The sequence below is a fragment of the Pelobates fuscus genome, chromosome 5 (assembly GCF_036172605.1).
Source record: "Pelobates fuscus isolate aPelFus1 chromosome 5, aPelFus1.pri, whole genome shotgun sequence".
Classification (NCBI taxonomy): Eukaryota; Metazoa; Chordata; class Amphibia; order Anura; family Pelobatidae; genus Pelobates; species Pelobates fuscus.
Window position 1 is genome coordinate 296,936,469 of NC_086321.1, and position 20,432 is coordinate 296,956,900.

The window sequence follows — 20,432 nt, forward strand, 5'->3', positions numbered from 1 at the left end:
TTTTTTTTATTAAGGGGGTTGCAGTATTCTATTTATTAAGGGAGGATGTGCACTGCAGATTTTTGTTTTTTTGTTAAGGGGTTGTGCAGGGTTTTTATAAGGGGGTGTTCAGGTTTTTTGTTATTAAGAGGGGTTGTGCACGTTTTTGTTTTTTATTAAGGGGGTGTGCAGGGTTTTTTATTAAGGGGGTGTGCAGGATTTTTATGTGTAGGGAGTGAATGAAATTTATGCGATCGGGGTGCAGGGTTTTTATGTGTAGGGAGTGTCTGAAATTTATGTGATCGGGGTGCAGGGTTTTTATATGAAGGGCGAGACAAGGGGCTTTGTAGAAAGGGGCAGGGCAGGAGTTTTCTAGAAGGTTCTCACCAGCCCCTTTCTACAAAAGCACTGGTCTTCCCCCTTCTACAAAACTGGCGCATTTTACAAATTTTACAAGCAGTTTACAAATTTGTGCAATAAATATTATTGAAAACATTGAAAAAATATGTGGGTGTTTTCTTACATTTTTATTATGGGGGGGGGGGGGGGGTGGTTGCCACACTCAGGGTCCGCCCCGGGTGCCAAATGCTCTAGGTACGCCCCTGCCCACAGGTACTAAAAAATATGTATGTCAGTGGAAGTGTGTGTGTGTGTCATGCTGTGTGTGTTTGTGTGTGTGTGTGTCATGCTGTGTGTGTGTGTGTGTCATGCTGTGTGTGTTTGTGTCTGTCTGTCATGGTGTGTGTGTATGTGTCTGTGTCATGGTGTGTGTGTGTGTGTGTCTGTATCATGCTGTGTGTGTGTGTGTGTCTGTCTGTCTGTGTCATGCTGTGTGTGTCTGCGTCATGCTGTGTGTGTGTGTCTGCGTCATGCTGTGTGTCTGTGTCATGCTGTGTGTGTCTGCGTCATGCTGTGTGTGTGTCTGCGTCATGCTGTGTGTGTGTGTCTGCGTCATGCTGTGTGTGTGTGTCTGTGTCATGCTGTGTATCTGTCTGTGTCATGCTGTGTGTGTGTCTGTATCATGCTGTGTGTCTGTCTGTGTCATGCTGTGTCTGTATCATGGTGTGTGTCTGTCATGGTGTGTGTGTGTCTGTCTGTGTCATGCTGTTTGTGTGTCTGTGTCATGCGGTGTGTGTGTGTCTGTATCATGCTGTGTGTCTGTCTGTGTCATGCTGTGTCTGTATCATGGTGTGTGTCTGTCATGGTGTGTGTGTGTGTGTGTGTCTGTCATGGTGTGTGTGTGTCTGTCTGTGTCATGCTGTGTGTGTGTCTGTGTCATGCGGTGTGTGTGTGTGTCTGTGTCATGCTGTGTATCTGTCTGTGTCATGCAGTGTGTGTGTGTCTGTCTGTGTCATGCTGTGTGTCTGTCTGTGTCATGCAGTGTGTGTGTGTCTGTCTGTGTCATGCTGTGTGTGTGTGTCTGTGTCATGCTGTGTGTTTGTCTGTGTCATGCTGTGTGTCTGTCTGTGTCATGCTGTGTGTCTGTCTGTGTCATGCTGTGTGTCTGTCTGTCTGTGTTACGCTGTGTGTGTGTCTGTGTTACGCTGTGTGTGTGTCTGTCTGTGTTACGCCGTGTGTGTGTGTCTGTATGTGTCATGCTGTGTGTCTGTCTGTGTCACGGTGTGTCTGTGTCATGGTGTGTGTGTGTGTCAGTCGTGGTGTGTGTGTGTGTGTGTCAGTCGTGGTGTCTGTGTGTGTTTTTAAAAATAGTGTTTTACTCACCTTTTTTTTTTTCCCAACGTCGTGCTGGTCTCTGCCTCTATGACTGAGATCATCAAGCTTGATGATCTCAGCCAATCCGCACTGACACAGGAAGCGCCTCTAGTGACCGTCTGAGTGTCTGTCACTAGAGGTGTCACTAGGAAGCAATGTAAACACTGCCTTTTCTCTGCAAAGTCAGTGTTTACATTCAAAAGCCTGCAGGGACAGGCTATAGACACCAGAACCACTACATTAAGCTGTGTGTGTGTGCGCCTGCTAGTGAGCTTGCTTGCATGTGTATGTGTGTGTGTGTGTGTGTGTGTGCCTGCTAGTGAGTGAGCTTGTGTTTTTATGTCAATGAGCTTATGTATATTAGTGAAATTGTTTGTCTATGAGGCTGTGTATCAATGAGCTTGTGTGTGTCAGTGAGATTGTCTGTGTCTGCATGTGAGTATGCTTACTGTATAATTAAATGTTTTACTCTGAAAGGACCAATATATTATATTAGAAAAAGCAATATATATATATATATATATATATATATATATATATATATATATATATTGCGACAATATATGGCGCAATGACTTATGGGGCTGGCATAGATTTTTTTTTTCCAGGGCTGCTTTGTATCCCCAGTCCGGCCCTGATTAGTGGTACTATGCGTGCAAGCTACTGTGAGACCAGATATGATTGGCAATGTGAACTGTAACAGTTCTGCAGAGCACACACTGTAGGCCTGACACACCCGCTTGAAGACAAGTAACTGCTATTCAATCTATAACAGTGAAAAACAAATTTTCTTTGTAAAAGCACGCTATAGAGACACCAGATATGATTGGCAATGTGCACTTGAACAGTTCTGCAGAGCACACACTATAGGCCTGACACACCCGCTTGAAGACAAGTAACTGCTATTCAATCTATTACAGTGAAAAAAAAATTTTGGTTTTAAAAGCACGCTATAGAGACACCAGATATGATTGGCAATGTGCACTGGAACAGTTCTGGAGAGCACACGCTGAAGGAAGGACTGACAGAGCCGCTTGAAGGACACTGACTGGCTGCTATAGCTTACACTAGAAACCTTTTTTCTTTGTAAAAGCACGCTATAGAGACACCAGATATGATTGGCAATGTGCACTTGAACAGTTCTGCAGAGCACACACTGTAGGCCTGACACACCCGCTTGAAGACAAGTAACTGCTATTCAATCTATAACAGTGAAAAAAAAAATTTGGTTTTAAAAGCACGCTATAGAGACACCAGATATGATTGGCAATGTGCACTGGAACAGTTCTGGAGAGCACACGCTGAAGGAAGGACTGACAGAGCCGCTTGAAGGACACTGACTGGCTGCTATAGCTTACACTAGAAACCTTTTTTCTTTGTAAAAGCACGCTATAGAGACACCAGATATGATTGGCAATGTGCACTTGAACAGTTCTGCAGAGCACACACTGTAGGCCTGACACACCCGCTTGAAGACAAGTAACTGCTATTCAATCTATAACAGTGAAAAAAAAAATTTGGTTTTAAAAGCACGCTATAGAGACACCAGATATGATTGGCAATGTGCACTGGAACAGTTCTGGAGAGCACACGCTGAAGGAAGGACTGACAGAGCCGCTTGAAGGACACTGACTGGTTGCTATTAGCTTACACTAGAAACCTTTTTTCTTTGTAAATGCACGCTATAGAGACACCAGATATGATTGGCAACTGTCAAAGCACGCTGGCACAGGTCTGCAGAGCACACGCTGAAGGAAGGACTGACAGAGCCGCTTGAAGGACACTGACTGGCTGCTATTAGCTTACACTAGAAACCTTTTTTCTTTGTAAAAGCACGCTATAGAGACACCAGATATGAGTGGCAACTGTCAAAGTACGCTGGCAGGGTTGTGCAGGGCACACGCTGAAGGAAGGCCTGACAGAGCCGCTTGAAGGACACTGACTGGCTGCTATTAGCTTACACTGGAAACCTTTTTTCTTTGTAAAAGCACGCTAAAGAGACACCAGATATGATTGGCAACTGTCAAAGCACGCTGGCACAGGTCTGCAGAGCACACGCTGAAGTAGGCCTGCCACCCAGACGCTTGCAGACAACTAACTGCTCTTCTATTACAGTGAAAAAAAAATATTTCTTTTAAATCTAAAGCTTAACCTATTGTAAAAACAGATATGAGTGGTGGCACTGACTGTGCAAATGGGCAAGGCATCCAACCTGACACAGAAGCTGGCAGGCAGGCAACTGCTCTTCTATTACAGTGAAAAAAAAATATTTATTTTAAATGTAAAGCTTAACCTATTGTTAAAACAGATATGAGTGGTGGCACTGACTGTGCAAATGGGCAAGGCATCCAACCTGACACAGAAGCTGGCAGGCAGGCAACTGCTCTTCTATTACAGTGAAAAAAAATATTTCTTTTAAATGTAAAGCTTAACCTATTGTTAAAACAGATATGAGTGGTGGCACTGACTGTGCAAATGGGCAAGGCATCCAACCTGACACAGAAGCTGGCAGGCAGGCAACTGCTCTTCTATTACAGTGAAAAAAAAATATTTATTTTAAATGTAAAGCTTAACCTATTGTTAAAACAGATATGAGTGGTGGCACTGACTGTGCAAATGGGCAAGGCATCCAACCTGACACAGAAGCTGGCAGGCAGGCAACTGCTCTTCTATTACAGTGAAAAAAATTATTTCTTTTAAATGTAAAGCTTAACCTATTGTTAAAACAGATATGAGTGGTGGCACTGACTGTGCAAATGGGCAAGGCATCCAACCTGACACAGAAGCTGGCAGGCAGGCAACTGCTCTTCTATTACAGTGAAAAAAATTATTTCTTTTAAATGTAAAGCTTAACCTATTGTTAAAACAGATATGAGTGGTGGCACTGACTGTGCAAATGGGCAAGGCATCCAACCTGACACAGAAGCTGGCAGGCAGGCAACTGCTCTTCTATTACAGTGAAAAAAATTATTTCTTTTAAATGTAAAGCTTAACCTATTGTTAAAACAGATATGAGTGGTGGCACTGACTGTGCAAATGGGCAAGGCATCCAACCTGACACAGAAGCTGGCAGGCAGGCAACTGCTCTTCTATTACAGTGAAAAAAAAATGATTTCTTTTAAATGTAAAGCTTAACCTATTGTTAAAACAGATATGAGTGGTGGCACTGACTGTGCAAATGGGCAAGGCATCCAACCTGACACAGAAGCTGGCAGGCAGGCAACTGCTCTTCTATTACAGTGAAAAAAAATTATTTCTTTTAAATGTAAAGCTTAACCTATTGTTAAAACAGATATGAGTGGTGGCACTGACTGTGCAAATGGGCAAGGCATCCAACCTGACACAGAAGCTGGCAGGCAGGCAACTGCTCTTCTATTACAGTGAAATTTTGTTATTTATTTTAAATGTAAAGCTTAACCTATTGTTAAAACAGATATTATTCAGCCTCCTCACCCTGTTTGGTTCTCGGAGATGGGTTTTCGCCCCCGCTTCCATTCAATTGGGGTGTTCCGCTTGGGGCTCGAATTCCTGGATAAGGATGGTGGGGAATTCAAGGGGCATTTATTTTGGTTGGGGGCGGCTACGGACACCGCCAGGCTGGGCGTTCCTGCGACAATGGTTCAGAGGGCTCTAATGGTGGGAGTCAGGGTGGTGGGTTCCTTAGGTTCACCTTGCTGGTCTCTGACTGGATTTGTCTCCGCGGTTACGGTCCTCCCCCCACCCCCCCGGACTAGGGAGGGTGGGGTTTTTCGTGTGTAATTTGGGCCAGAAGGCAGGGGCGAGTGGTTGGATCTTCCACCTTCGGGAGCGGATGTTCGGTGGTCTGGCACCAGTTGCATGAAGGTGGTGTGTCTCCTCCTCATACAGGGTCAGCTGTCCCGCCTCATGTCAGCCCTGGGTGGAATGACATGGGTCGGTGACGGTTTCGGACTTGGGTGCTCTTCAATCTGGACATGTTACACATTATGTTTCTTCCCCGAGGTTCTCAGGGGCTAGGCTGCGCCTATCGCCCTTTCCTGTTGGCGGTGCACTCCGCAAGTGAGTGCCCTGGTGCGCTGCATTGGTCATCGGACTAGATGTGTTTCTAGGCTTGTCGTGGCCATAAATAAACCAAAAAAAAACATTTCCAGTTCGCCTTTTGGGTTTGGCCGAATGTGGCCTAGTTATCTCGAAGGGAGGGTTGCGCTTGCTGGAGGTCGGACTTGGCCTCTGTTAATCTAGCGCTGCGAGAAGTGGTGGAACAGGCCATGGCTGGTTGTGGTGGGGTCCCCCGCTGATTTTAGGTGTAAAACAGCGGGGTTGTGGCAGGGGTATGTCCTTGCCAATTGAGTTTGAGGTTATGTTTAAGTATATGGAATGAGATGAACAAGTTTTTAAGGTCTCAAACCTCCCCTGCTCCAAAGGTTAAACTTTAGGTTGCCTGAGGTCTCGTGCCCATTGAGCGTGGATAAGGTCGGCTGATGGCAGGCATTGGAAAGATATGATTTTTATGACGAGGGGGGAGGTGAGAGGGAGTGGTGATTAGGAACCACTCTATGTTTATTGGCAAGGACGGTTGGGTCACTGTATAACACTATGTGTGGAGTTATATGTGTATAAATTTTAATTTATGCTTATTTATGTCTAACGTTTTGGTTACAGAAAAGAAGAGATTTAATAAATAAAGTTATGGATGTGTTATGCAGTAATTTAGTTTGTGTTAATAAATGCTGTGGCCTGTTTCATCCATACTAAGTGGTCTGTCGTTACTGGGGTGTTGAATGGGGTTAGATTTTTTTCTAGGCTGCATCGCGATTCCCCACTACGTACATACAAGGCCTTTTTTTATGTATTGCCCACTGTCAGTCCCTTCGGGATCCATCCCTCATTCATCTTAATAAAGGTGAGGTCATCTAGACTTTTTTGACCTAGGCGACTTCTCTTCTCAGTGACAATACCTCCTGCTGCACTCATGGTCCTTTCTTACAGGACACTTGAAGCGGATCAGGCCAGAAGTTCTATCGTGAATTGGGATAGCTCAGGCCACAGGTCAAGCCTGCACACCCAGTAGTCAAGGGGTTCATCGCTCCTCAGAGTGTCGATATCTGCAGTTAAGGCGAGGTAGTCTGCTACCTGTCGGTCGAGTCGTTCTCTGAGGGTGGATCCCGAAGGGCTCTGGCGATGCGTAGGACTTAAAAAGCTCCGCATGTCCTCCATCAACAACACGTCTTTAAAGCGTCCTGTCCTTGCCGGCATGGTCATGGGAGGAGGAGGATTACTTTCACCTCTTCCCCTGTTAGATTCCCGTTGTGCTGTGACATCACCCTTATACGCTGTGTAAAGCATACTTTTTAATTTATTTTGCAAATGCTGCATCCTTTCCGACTTGTTGTAATTTGGTAAAATTTCAGCCACTTTCTGCTTACCGGGGGTCTAGTAGCGTGGACACCCAGTACAGGTCATTCTCCTTCAGCCTTTTTATACGAGGGTCCCTCAACAGGCACGACAGCATGAAAGACCCCATTTGCACAAGGTTGGATGCCGAGCTACTCATTTCCCGTTCCTCCTCCTCAGTGATCTCAATGAAGGTATGTTCTTCCCCCCAGCCACGTACAACACCACAGGTACCAGATAGGTGATAGGCAGGTCCAGCAAGCGATGCTGATAAGGCTGTTTCTGGTGGTGATGGTGACCACAACTCTTCCTCTTCACGCTCATCTACGGCCTGATCCAGCAATCTTCGCAGGGCACGCTCCAGGAAGGAAACAAATGGTATGATGTTGCTGATGGTGCCTTTGGTGCGACTGACTAGGTTTGTCACCTCCTCAAAAGGACGCATGAGCCTACAGGCATTGCGCATGAGCGTCCAGTAACGTGGCAAAAAAATTCCCAGCTCCCCAGAGGCTGTCCTAGCACCCCGGTCATACAAATATTCATTAACGTCTTTTTCTTGTTGGAGCAGGCGGTCGAACATTAGGAGTGTTGAATTCCAACGTGTAGGGCTGTCGCAAATCAAGCGCCTCACTGGCATGTTGTTTCGCCGGTGGATATCTGCAAAGTGCGCCATGGCCGTGTAGGAACACCTGAAATGGCCACACACCTTCCTGGACTGCTTCAGGACGTCCTGTAAGCCTGTGTACTTATGCACAAAGCATTGTACGATCAGATTACACACATGTGCCATGCACGGCACATGTGTCAACTTGCCCAACTTCAATGCCGCCAACAAATTTGTTCCATTGTCACAAACCACTTTGCCGATATCCAGTTGCTGCGGAGTCAGCCACTTTTCCACCTGTGCATTCAGGGCGGACAGGAGTGCTTGTCCGGTGTGACTCTCTGCTTTCAAGCAAGTCAAACCCAAGACGGCGTTACACTGCCGTATCCGGGATGTGGAATAGTACCTGGGGAGCTGGGGAGGTGCCGTTGATGTGGAACAAGACCCAGCAGCAGAAGAGGAATCAGCCGAGGAGGTTATGGAAGAGGATGGAGTAGGAGGAGTAGAGGAGGAGGCTTGGCAGCCGTCAGCAGGTTTACCCAATGCGCAGTGGAGGTGATATACCTGCCCTGACCATGCTTTGCAGACCAGGTATCAGTGGTCAGATGGACCCTTGCCCCAACACTGTGTGCCAGACATGCCATTACTTCCTTTTGCACAATCTAGTACAGGTTTGGGATTGCCTTTTGTGAAAAGAAATTTCGTCCGGGTACCTTCCACTGCAGTATCCCAATAGCTACAAATTTTTTGAACGCCTCAGACTCCACCAGCTTGTATGGTAAAAGCTGGTGGGCTAATAGTTCAGACGCTGGGCAAGGGGGTGACTTTCTGACATTGGCTTCTTACGCTCAAACATGTCCTTGATAGACACTTGACTGTGGGCAGATGAGCGGGAACTGCTCAAGGCGAGAGACGAAGTGGCGGATGGTTGAGAGGGGGCAAGGAGGACAGCAGTGGTTGACGTAGCTGAAGATGCTGGACCAGGAGGAAGATGGCGACTTTGAGTTTGTGTGCTGCTTGTACTCATGTGTTGATCCCATAGGCATTTGTGATGTGCGATCATGTGCCTACGCAAAGTAGTTGTACCTAGGTGGGTGTTATACTTCCCACGATGTTCCCGTTCGGTACATCACTACTAGATATGAGTCACCCCTACATCAGCCTTAAACACATTAAACAAACCCATAACTACGCTAACTGCTATACAAGAAACACACAATACTGTACTGTTAAGACATTACCTGATATATGCAACCACGCTGAGGCAACACACCATATGTAAGTTTACTGATACTGTTACGTTTATCAACGTCATAATCAACATCCTCACAATCAACTTGAAAATGTGCATGTAACGTTGAACAACCAATGTAAAAATGATGAAAAGGGGACTTCCTTTGGGGTACCCCACGCCTGTTGTTACATTACTTTGCACTGCAAAAAAAAAATCTGAACATTCCGTCTGCTCCTCAACTTTCCATTGCTATTCTTTCACAACATTATGATATAAAAAGAGTATTTGACAAGGGTGAGGCTGACTGTCTTCCTCCCCACAGAACGTATGACTGCACCATAAATTTGCTGCCTGGTACTTTGCCAAGCAGGGATAGGGTTTATACTATCTTCATTAAAGAGAATGTAGTTATGGAGGATTATATACAGGAGGCATTGTTTAAGGGCTTTATTCGGCATTCTTCTTCAGCCGCTGGTGCAGGATTCTTTTTTTTGTCCCCAAAAAGAGGGAGATTTAAGACCCTGCATTGATTACCGGGCATTGATTAAGATCACCATTTAAGACACATATCCTATACCACTCATTACCGAACTGTTTGATTGCCTTGAAAGGTCCACCAGGTTTACCAAATTAGATTTATTGTGGTGAGAATTAAAGACGGTGATGAGTGGAAAACTGCATTTAATAAACAAAGTGGTCACTACAGAAATCAAGTCATGCCGTTTGAGTTGTGTAATGCTCCTGCCGTGTTTCAAGACTTTGTTATTGATGTCCTGAGGGAATACTTGAATAATTTTGGTATAGTATACCTTGATGACATTTTTATACACTCACCTGATCTTGAGACACATCGTGCCCATGTACTCAAACTGAAAATAATTAAGATATAGGTAATAGAGAGTTGTTGGCAATTATATTAGCTTTGAAGGAATGGTGGCACATTTGTGAGGGTTCTTATATACATGTGACAATACTGACAGACCACATAAACCTATCTTATATAAACGATGCCAAGACCTTGAACTCCAGACAAACCCATTGGTCTCCTATATTGTCTCATTACAATTATGGGATTTCCTACAGACCAGGTAGCAGAAATATAAATGCAGACTCTCTCTCCTGACAGTTTGAAGCACCTGATTCTGATGACTCAAACAACTCAATAATTGTACCACCAGACAGAATAGTGGCTCTAACTATTCTATTTAACAAACTCAAGGAGAATATTCTAAGGGATCAATCACAGGCACCTCCTGGATTAAGCCCTGGGAAACTGTCTGTCCTTCTCTAGGAAAGAACCATGCCCTTGATTATCTGCATGGTACTATAACGCAGGTCATGTAGTTATTAACAAAACAGTTCATCTGATGTCGCGTGACTTTTGGTGACCCTCTTTCTGTACAGAGATCAAAGAAAATGTATTAACCTGTACCACATGTGGTCAGGCTAAATCATCTCTCCAAGTGCCAGTGGCGGATCCAGAGCCTGATCTCGGGAGGGGCACTTGTAGATTATTTAAAGAAATAATCCATGCACAATCACCACTACAGCTCTCTGTATTGGTTATGGTGCTAGGAGTGCCGGGACCCCCTCCCAGAGTAAGTAGTCAAACCGTCTGAAAACTTACCTGGGGTCTGCTGGGATATGGGGCTGTAATAGGGTATATGAGCAGTGGTGTGTGTGAGTGGTGCAATGTGGGAGGGGTGCAGTGTGTGTGTGAAAGGTTCATTGTGTGCGTGTGGGGGTGTAGTGTGTGAATGTGTAGAGTATGTGGGGCAATGTGTGTATGGGGTGGCTGTGTATGTGTGTGGGGGGGGCTATTTGTGTATGGGGAAGCAGTGTGTGAATGTGTATGGTGTGTGGGGGCAGTGTGTGTATGGTGGGGCAGTGTATGTGTCTGTGGGACAATACGGTCCTATGGGGGGCTGTGTGTGTGTATGGGGTAGTGTGTGAATGTGTAGTGTATGTGTGTGTGGGGGCAGTGTGTGTATGGGGGGCTGTGTATGTGTATGGTTGGCAGTATGTGTATGGGGGGCTGTGTATGTGTGGGTGGGGCAGTGTGTCTATGGGGGCTGTGCATGTGTGTGTGTGGGGCAATGTGTGTATGGGGAAGCAATGTGTGAATGTGTATGGTGTGTGGGGGCAGTGTGTGTATGGGGGGGCAGTTTATGTGTGTGTGGGGCAGTGTGTGGAGCAATGTGTATGGGGAAGTGTGTGAATGGGGGGCTGTGTATGTGTGTGTGGGGCAACGTGTGTATGGGGGCTGTGTGTGTATGGGGGGTATGTATGGGGGCAGTGTGTGTATGGGGGCTGTGTATGTTTGTGTGTGGGGGCAGTGTGCATATGGGGCAGTGTATGTGTGTGGGGGCTGTGTATAGGGGCTTTGTGTCTGTGGGGGGGCAGTGTGTGTATGGGGGGCTTTGTGTGTGGGGGGGGCAGTGTGTGTAGGAGGGGGCAGTGTGTGAATGTGTAGTGAGGAGGGTAGGGGGGCTCTTTTATAATTTTTTTAATAAAAATAAATAAATTTATGTCCCCCCTCCCTTCTTATCTTTACTGAGGGAGGAGGGGGGACATTTCTCGATCCCTGGTGGTCCGTGGGGAATCCCTGGTGGTTGCAGTGGTGAGAGTGAACTCTAGCCTGCTGCTCCAGGGCTAATGTTCACTCTCGGGAGATCCGGAGCATTGCCGTGGTAACCACAGCAACGCTCCATGCTTGCGAGAGTAGGACCCAGAGGAGCTGCAGGCTGAGCATCCTCTCTCCCTCCCCTGCTGGCTGCCCGCACGGTGCCTGCGGACCAGGCCCGGAGAGGGAGATCACTGATCTCCCCTCCGGTCCTTGAAGGCACATAGCAGGGCTGGCACTTGGACAGTGACAGCCCTGCATTAGCCGGCAGTGGAGAGTCTCGGAGGAGGTTGGTCCATTGCCCCCCCTCCCTTGCTCCCTTGATCCGCCAGTGCCAAGTTCCTAGTGTATGCTCTCTAATCCATGGAATTATATTTCAGGGACATAGGGTTATACTTATGATAGTCGATAGACTACGTAAAATTGCACTTTTCGTACCCTACACAAGTTACTGTCTTCTGCTGATGTGACTAAGTTATTTGCATGGGAGGTATTCCGATTATATGGCATTCCCCAAGTTATAGTCTACGGTAGAGGACCACAATTTGTCTCTCTATGTTCTGGAGATGCTTTTGTGCTGAGATGTGAATCACTTTGTCGTTTTTATTCACCTATCACCCACAAATCAATGGTGCTGCTGAATGTGCCAACTGGGTGGATCTACTTCCCTATATTTGCAAGGCTTGCCTTGACGTGGCAGGTGGGCATCCCCTCTCAGGGCCATTGGAGTAACTAAATAACCTCAATTTGTTTAAATATGCATAGGGATTTGGAAAGAGTGCAGGTAACTTTTTTTGTTTTTTACTATATGTATTGGGGCTGATGTGTACTATGGTCATTGCTGCTGCCCAAGAGTAGTGTGAGTTTGAGCACGAGACTTGTGTTTGTGTATCTATATTTGCATGCAACAACTCTGATTATGATTTGTCAGGTCACAGTCTCTTCTTTGCTAATTATGGCTTTCATCCTGCAGTACTCCAACCTTCCTTTGAAAACGCGATGCCTGGATTGGACTCACATTAGAAAAACGATGTGCTCCAAAAACTCTTTGCTTATTGTCACCCTGGGGCTGCCCCATCCTATCAAGTGTGTGATTGGGGTTGGTTATCTACAGAACATCCATCTCTGTGTTCTCTACAAGAAGATGGATGCGCGTTATATTGGTCCATATAAAGGAAAATGTTTTCCTACTTACGGTTATTTTCTTTTCCTGGTCATAGGCCATGGCAGAAAAACAATGGGTAACTCCTCCCCATCCCTACTTCTACAGGTACCTAATTAAAAGAAAGGTATAAATACCCCTCCTACACCTCCCACCCTCCGTCTTGTTTCCAGGAATATGCCAGGGTGGGATTTTGTACTGCCATGACCTATGAAAAGGAAAAGACAATTACGGTAAGTAGGAATAACTTTTTATTTTTCCTGGCCATATCCATGGCAGCACAACAATGGGTAATACCCCAGCAATAACCAAGGTAGGAAAGAAACACGCAATACTTCAGATGTATAAAATGGCAAGTGTATTAAACTGAAACAAAGTGACAAAAGACACACTTATTTGAATATCATAAATAAATACTGACAGCACATTTTTGCCATAATGATCAAATAGTCAAGCTTTAATGTTCAAACGATCATGCATGATGAAAGTATTGGCTAAGGACCAAGTGGCTGCTTTACATATAAGTTATGGGGAGACTTAAGCTGCTGCCACCTAGGATGATTTTAAAAAAACCTAGTGGAGTAAGTTTTTAAGACAATCAGGTACTGGAACTCCTGAGGCTTTGTAAGCATGGATAATGGCAGAGACTATCCATCTGCTGATGGCTTCTTTAGTGTTCTGGAGATGAAGACCTCTCCTAATACCATAAGAATTGACAAATAGTCCATCGGAAAAATGTCATCAAAATGCTTTCGGGAAAACCGTAACAAATCTGGATGTGTTTATGACAAAGGCCCATTTATGAATAGTGAGAGCCCAAAGCACTGAGACATGTACCTTCAAGGTATTGTAACTTAGTCATTTATTAAGCCCAGACTGAAGGAACTCCAAAACATTTATGGTACAGGTATTGTGTATCTACACTTGTTTAGGAATAGCCCAGGAAGAAAAACCATCCCCAAGTCAAGAGTGTCCCATGCACAGTCTTCATGCAGAAGAATGCTAATTTTCTGCCAGAATTTTCTGATAACATGCTGCATCCATCTTGCCATCAATTTTCACAAGATTCCTCATGCCTTTTCGCTAAAGGCCTTGTTGATTCTTCTCCAAACATAACGCTTATGGTTGTGACCATAAAGCTCTATTTTACAGTGTGCCAGAAGCTGTGAGGCGTGTCAAGGTGTTGTCGGGCATATTGTAACTGGGCTTTTTTGTGGCATTGGCGCAGTAAAGGATTCTTTCTGGCAACTTGATCATGCAGCTCATTTCTGTTCAGGTATCGTTGTATTGTGCTCCTTGAAACAACCACACCATCTTTTTCCAGAGCAGCCTGTATTTTTTTAATTTTTTTTACATTCTTTATTTTTGGAGCGCATTGTCAGATACATGTTGAAGCAAAAACATATGACAGGTTGCATGAGTTAAAACAATAAAATATCTGTATAAGTGTTTTTGCTGCACTTAAAAAAAAATATATTTCTAAAAGGAATATACAGGCTTAACAGTAAATAACAACATAAAGGGTTTCCTGGGATGCACCGAGCTTTTTGCTCAGAGTAAGATTATTGCACAGGCAGAGGAGAAACCAGAGACTGACATAAAATAATAGTAGATGAATGCGCATGTAACGAACAGTGCCATGGTAAAGGGGTAGTATGAAGTGGATGGATACTTTCTTGGTCTACCTAACCGTGGCTTGGTATCAAGATATCCCCGAATTTTCCACTTCTTAATTAGTGATTAAACAGTACTGACATTTTCAAGGCTTTGGATATCTTTCTATATCCTTTTCCGTCTTTATTAGGTTCCGTTACCTTGTTATGCAAGTGTTTTGACAGTGGCTCAGTTTCTAGCATGCTCAGTGCATCCACTTGAGAGCTAACAAACTCATTGACTATTTATACACATACACTAACTGAAATTTAAAAAGCCACAGGTGTGGAAAATTAACCTTTAATTGTCATTATAACCTGTGTGTGTCACCTTGTCTGTCTGTAACAAGACCAAACATTCAAGGATGTGTAAACTTTTTATCAAAGCCATTTGGGTAATTTCTGTTATCCTTATGATTTAAAAAGGAGTCAAACAACTATGTATTAATAAACGACTTCATATGATCACTATTCTTCAATAAAATATATTTTTTGCATGATCAGTCATGTTTTCAAAATCAATGCCAAAATTTCACAATTTCTGACAGGGTATGCAAACGTTTGAGCACAACTGTACCTAGTTTTGTGTCTTAGGGTCAGACCAATCCTGACACATAATACTAGCAAGCATCAGGGGAGATATAGTCTACAACATCTGGAGCCACTACATATTGAGAGTGCTTACCACATTGGCTTGGACCACAGAGACAATTATGACAGGCCTAGACCAGTAATCATCTGCCTACTCAGCTTCCTCAATAATGAAGCCATAATGAAGACCTACAGAAATACCACCCGTTTATATAGTAGGACTCTAATGTTCAAATTTTTTCAGGACTATTCATTATCTATCACCAATAAGCATAAGGGATTTAAACCTATCTGCAGAAAATTGGCAGAGAAGAAGATTACTATTATGCTGCTCATCCCAGCACATCTCATGCTGACTCATCAAGATCTGCTTGATGTTTGATCTTAAATAAGGATATTTATTGGACTCCCTCCTGCTTAGCCTTGATGCATACAAAGCTTTTGACCTGGTAACCTAGCTACATCTCTTTCGAGCCTTGAAATCTTGCTTTTTTGGAATACCTTTTTTCAATTTAATCCAAATCTATATAACTCACCAAGCACCAAAATACTAATTAGCGGCTTGAACTCGTAAGAGTTGACATATGCAGGAAAGTGCGCCAGGGCTTTACCCTCTCCATTTCAATCTAGCCACGTATCCATCTACCCTCCTTTCAGAGCATCCCTATTGGCAACTCCACCACCCATCTCAAAGCATTCGCAGACACTATATTGCTCTATATCCACAACCCATACATGACTATGTCCCTGCTGCTAGACATATTTAAACCAGTATTGTGCACTTCATAATTAATATTTCAAAGTTAGCTGCCTTGCCTTTTAAGCGCCTATACCTCTCCCCAGTCTAGTATAGTCCATTACCCACTTACAATGGCAAAGAGACCATTTCAAAAAGCTTGGGGTCCCATCACCTATCACAAGATATCAGTCCTCTTCTCCTATTTCCTTAATATCTCTAGAACAATTTCAAACATTTAAAAATAACTAAAGATCTGGATGCACCAATTAGTATCTCTATTAGGCAGAGTCTGCTTATTTTTTTTTTTTTCAATTTGACAATTTTGAGCTTCGGGATACGGAAAGAAAGAGAGGATGGGTTAGAGGGGGATAACAAAGAAAACATGTGGTGTGTATCATATTACATTATAACATCATTGATGTGTACCTAATTCTTCATAACACTCTGGACAGACATCATCTATACCATCTATTAGTATATCCAGGGCCGGATTAACATAGGGGCTGATGGAGCTGCAGCTCCAGGCCCAGGCCCATGGAATAGGCCCATTGGTTTAAAAAAAAAAAAAAGAAAAAAAAAAAACATATTTTTTTTTTCTTACACACTACTCTTAGGGTTGCCAGGTATTTCTCATGTATTTCGTAGGGTTGCCAGGTATTTCTCAGAAGTATTTCTCAGGTATTTGAGGCTGCCTAGCCGGTGCCGGTATTGCAGTAATACCGGCAATACAAATGTCTGTCTCAGTATAAACATACATTATTCTGCAATACCAGCGCCGGCCAGTAGGGGTCGCTGTTTGTATGGAGAGAGGCAGTGATAAGAAGTTACGGCATCTCTCTCCCTGCCTCTCTCTACTCACTGATCCGCGGGGAGCAGCTCTGCACAGAGACTCCAGACAGCAGCTCCGAGACATGGGGACGCTGAGACATTGGGACACTGGGGAACATGGGGACCCTGATCATGGACGTCCGCAGGAATTTTTCGGGGGGGAGGGGAGGGGGCATAATTGTAATGACATCCATGCTTGGCCCCTTTTTGACAGTGTCATGAAAGGGAAGGAGCATAGTCATTTTCACATAAAGCAAGGATGAATAGCGTTTTCACAACTATGGTGTCAGGAATATATGTTTGTATTCCTGACACTATATAGTGTTCCTTTCATCACATTACATTCTTTACATTACATTACAAACATTCTGGTCACCATAACAACTTTATCTAAATGAAAATGCTGTGATGCAAGGAGGCCCCTGGGTGCTCTTTCTTTGAAGGGGTGAAACCGCTCTCAAATGGTTCACCCCCAAAGGCTTCCTTCAGCTCCAGATCTCCAGGTCGCTCAGTGGTATTCGACTTCTGAAACAGAGTGTCAGGAAGTGCAGATTGACGTTGGGCATGGGTGCCGCTGATTGGCTAGAGTGGTCAGCTGACACTCTAAGCCAATCGCTAGTTCCCGATTCATAAAAATGTTTTACGTTTTTATGAATGGGGAGCTACTGATTGGCTTAGAGTGCTAGCAGACCTATCTAGCCAATCAGCGGCACCCCTACCCAGCAGCCCTCTGTGTTTCCTGACACTCAGTAAATAAAAGTGAACACATTAACACTGATATTGTTTGTTTTTACCTGGGGACATGAGAAGGTCCAAAGTTTCCATGCCAGGCCCAGATACCAACGCCTTATGATGTGGTGTCCAGAATGAAGTGCTCCAATCTCATTTTCTTCTCCTTCATTTGACACAGTCTTCTTTGTCTTCTGAGGCTCCTTCTGCTCCTTTACCTTTCTGCTACTTTCTGCTTATTTTGTGCCCTTCTGCTCCTTTCTCTTTCTGATCCCTTTCTGCTCCTTGATGGCTCTTCCTGCTCCTTGATGGTCCTTCCTGCTTCTTGCAGACTCTTCCTGCTTCTTACTGCCCTTCCTGCTTCTTTCTGCCCCTTCCAGCTTCTTGCAGCCCCTTGCTGATCCTTTCTGTTCCTTCTGATTCTTCCTGCCCCTTGCTGCCCCTTCCTGCTCCTTGCAGACCCTTCCTGCTCCTTGCAGACCCTTCCTGCTCCTTGCAGACCCTTCCTGCTTTTTGCAGACCCTTCCTAATCCTTGCTGCCCCTTCTTTCTCCTTGCTGCCCCTTCTTTCTCCTTGCTGCCCCTTCCTACTCCTAGCAGACCCTTACTACTCCTTGCTGACCCCTCCTGCCCCTTGCAGACCCTTTCTACTCCTTGCTGACCCCTCCTGCTCCTTGCTGCCTCTTCCTACTCCATGCTGCCCCTTCCTACTCCTTGCAGACCCTTCCTGCTCCTTGCAGACCCTTTCTACTCCTTGCTGACCCCTCCTGCTCCTTGCTGCCTCTTCCTACTCCATGCTGCCCCTTCCTACTCCTTGCAGACCCTTCCTGCTCCTTGCAGACCCTTCCTGCTCCCTCTTCATACTCCTTGCTGTCCCTTCCTACTCCTTGCTGCCCCTTCCTGCTCCTTGCTGCCCCTTCCTGCTCCTTGCTGCCCCTTCCTGCTCCTTGCTGCCCCTTCCTGCTCCTTGCTGCCTCTTCCTGCACCTTCCTCTTTACCTTCCTCTATGCGGTCTCCCCCACCCCCCATCCCTCACTTACCTGCTCTGTAGGCTGCCTCTGTGCTGCTCCTCTGCGGTTTCAGTCATGAGAGAGAGGCAGGGATAAGCTGTAGCTTCCTGCCTTTCTCCATTCACAGCGCCACCTACTGGCCAGCGCTGGTATTGCACTGTATTCTCACACTAAAACGAAAAATAGCAGCACAAGCTGAAAAATCCGGGGGGGGAGGGCAAGTACCCCTCTTTACCCCCACATTCGAACACCCATGACCCTGAGACACTAGGGACACAGTGGCCCCATGTCTCCCAGTGGCCCCTTGTCTGTGTCCCCATGTCTCCCAGCCACTGTCCCTAGTGTCTCAGTGTCCCCATGTCTCTAAGTGTCCCCTAGTGTCCTAGTGACATCAGGACACTGGGAGACATGAGGACACAGACTCTAAGGGACACTATAGACATGGGGTTACAAACACTAGGGGACACTGGGCAACATGGGGACACTGAGAGGCATGGAGACACAGGGAGACATGGGGACACTGGGCGACTTTGAGACATAGGAGACATGGCAGTGTCCCCATGTCTCCCAGCCAGTGTCCCTAGTATCTCAGTGTTCCCTAGACTCCCAAAGTCCCCTAGTCTCCCAATGTCTCTGTGTCCCCATGTCTCCTAGTGTCTCAGTGTCCACTAGTATAAAAGAAAAAATCTCAGGCACTCACTGTGATAGATTTAGGCAGGTTTATTGGACACCGCAACGTTTCGACCTGTACCCAGGTCTTTATCAAGTCTCCAATGTCCCCTATGTATCAGTGTCCCCTATGTATCAGTGTCTCAGTGCCCCATGTCTCTCAGTGCCCATAGTGTCTCTGTGCCCATAGTGTCTCAGTGTCCCCTAGTATTAAAGAAAAAAATCTCAGGCACTCACTGTGATAGCTTTAACCAGGTTTATTGGACACCGCAACATTTTGACCTGTACCCAGGTTTTTATCAAGTCTCCAGTGTCCCCTATATATCACAGTATCTCAGTGCCCCATTTCTCCCCGTGTCCCCTCGTGTCTGTCACCCAGTGTCCCCAAGAGTCTCAGATTTCCCAGGTCTCCCAGTGTTCCCTAGTATCTGTGTCCCCATGTCTCCCAGTGTCCCAATGTCTCTCAATGTCCCCTAGTGACATGGGGACCCTGGGAGACATGAGGACACAAACACTAAGGGACTGGGAGACATAGGGACACAGACATTCCCCCTTTTTGTGTATGTTCGCCCTTTCGGCCGTTCTGGTTATGTGATTTGTGTCAGTAGCCCACCCTTTTACCGCATCCATAGACTTCCTGCTTTACTGGACACTGCTGTTAGGGGGTATGGGTTTACTTGAAAGATGAAAGCATGAGATTAGCAAAGGGTATGTGTTTTCTCATAGTTGCATCCTATGAGTTTCCCTACTGCATCATCTCCATCAGATACATGACGTTTAGGAGGTAGGACTGTTTTAGTGTTTTTGGTCAATAAGATTTAGTAAATAGGCCCATCATAATTATCAGCACCAGGCCCACTGGGCTCTTAATCCGGCCCTGAGTATATCTTATGGTCAATCCCCTTTGTTTACTTGATGGTTGTGCTCGGTGTGTCGTCTAGGTGCAATGCTTTCACATAATGTAATTTGGTATATTTGGGGTGGTATGCAGGTAGTGAGTATCAAAGGAACTAAAATCGGGGGGGGGTGGGGAGTGGAGGTTGGCTTGCTTTACTCTGTTGGTCATGGTCCATATCTATCTACACAGGCCTAGCCTAAGGGTATAACAGTGACCTGCATGGGTATTATAGGTTTCCCCCTATGTGCCCTGCTTACCTCACTCTAAATCAGTGAGTTGTGCCTAGGTTGTTGTATGTCCTTAAACATTCGGTGTTGCTTCCCTTTTCTGACCTTCTTCGCTTGTATTGTGCTGCCCATTAAGTATCACTAGTAGTAGTTTTGTGTCGTTTAACAAAGTCATCCCATTTGGCTTTCGCTGTCATGGTGTGAGTGGCGTTCATGATATATTTCTCTGCCATGGCCTCACATTCCCAGTTCATAGTAATCTGTGTCAGGAGGGCTTGTTTTGATGGGGCTTGTGGCATTTTCCATGCCCTAGCAATGAGTGTAACCGCTGCTATGAGTACTTGGAAAAGTAGTTTCCCCTCTGTTTTTGGAAGGTAAGTAAAGCTAGTTTTACACTTTCAT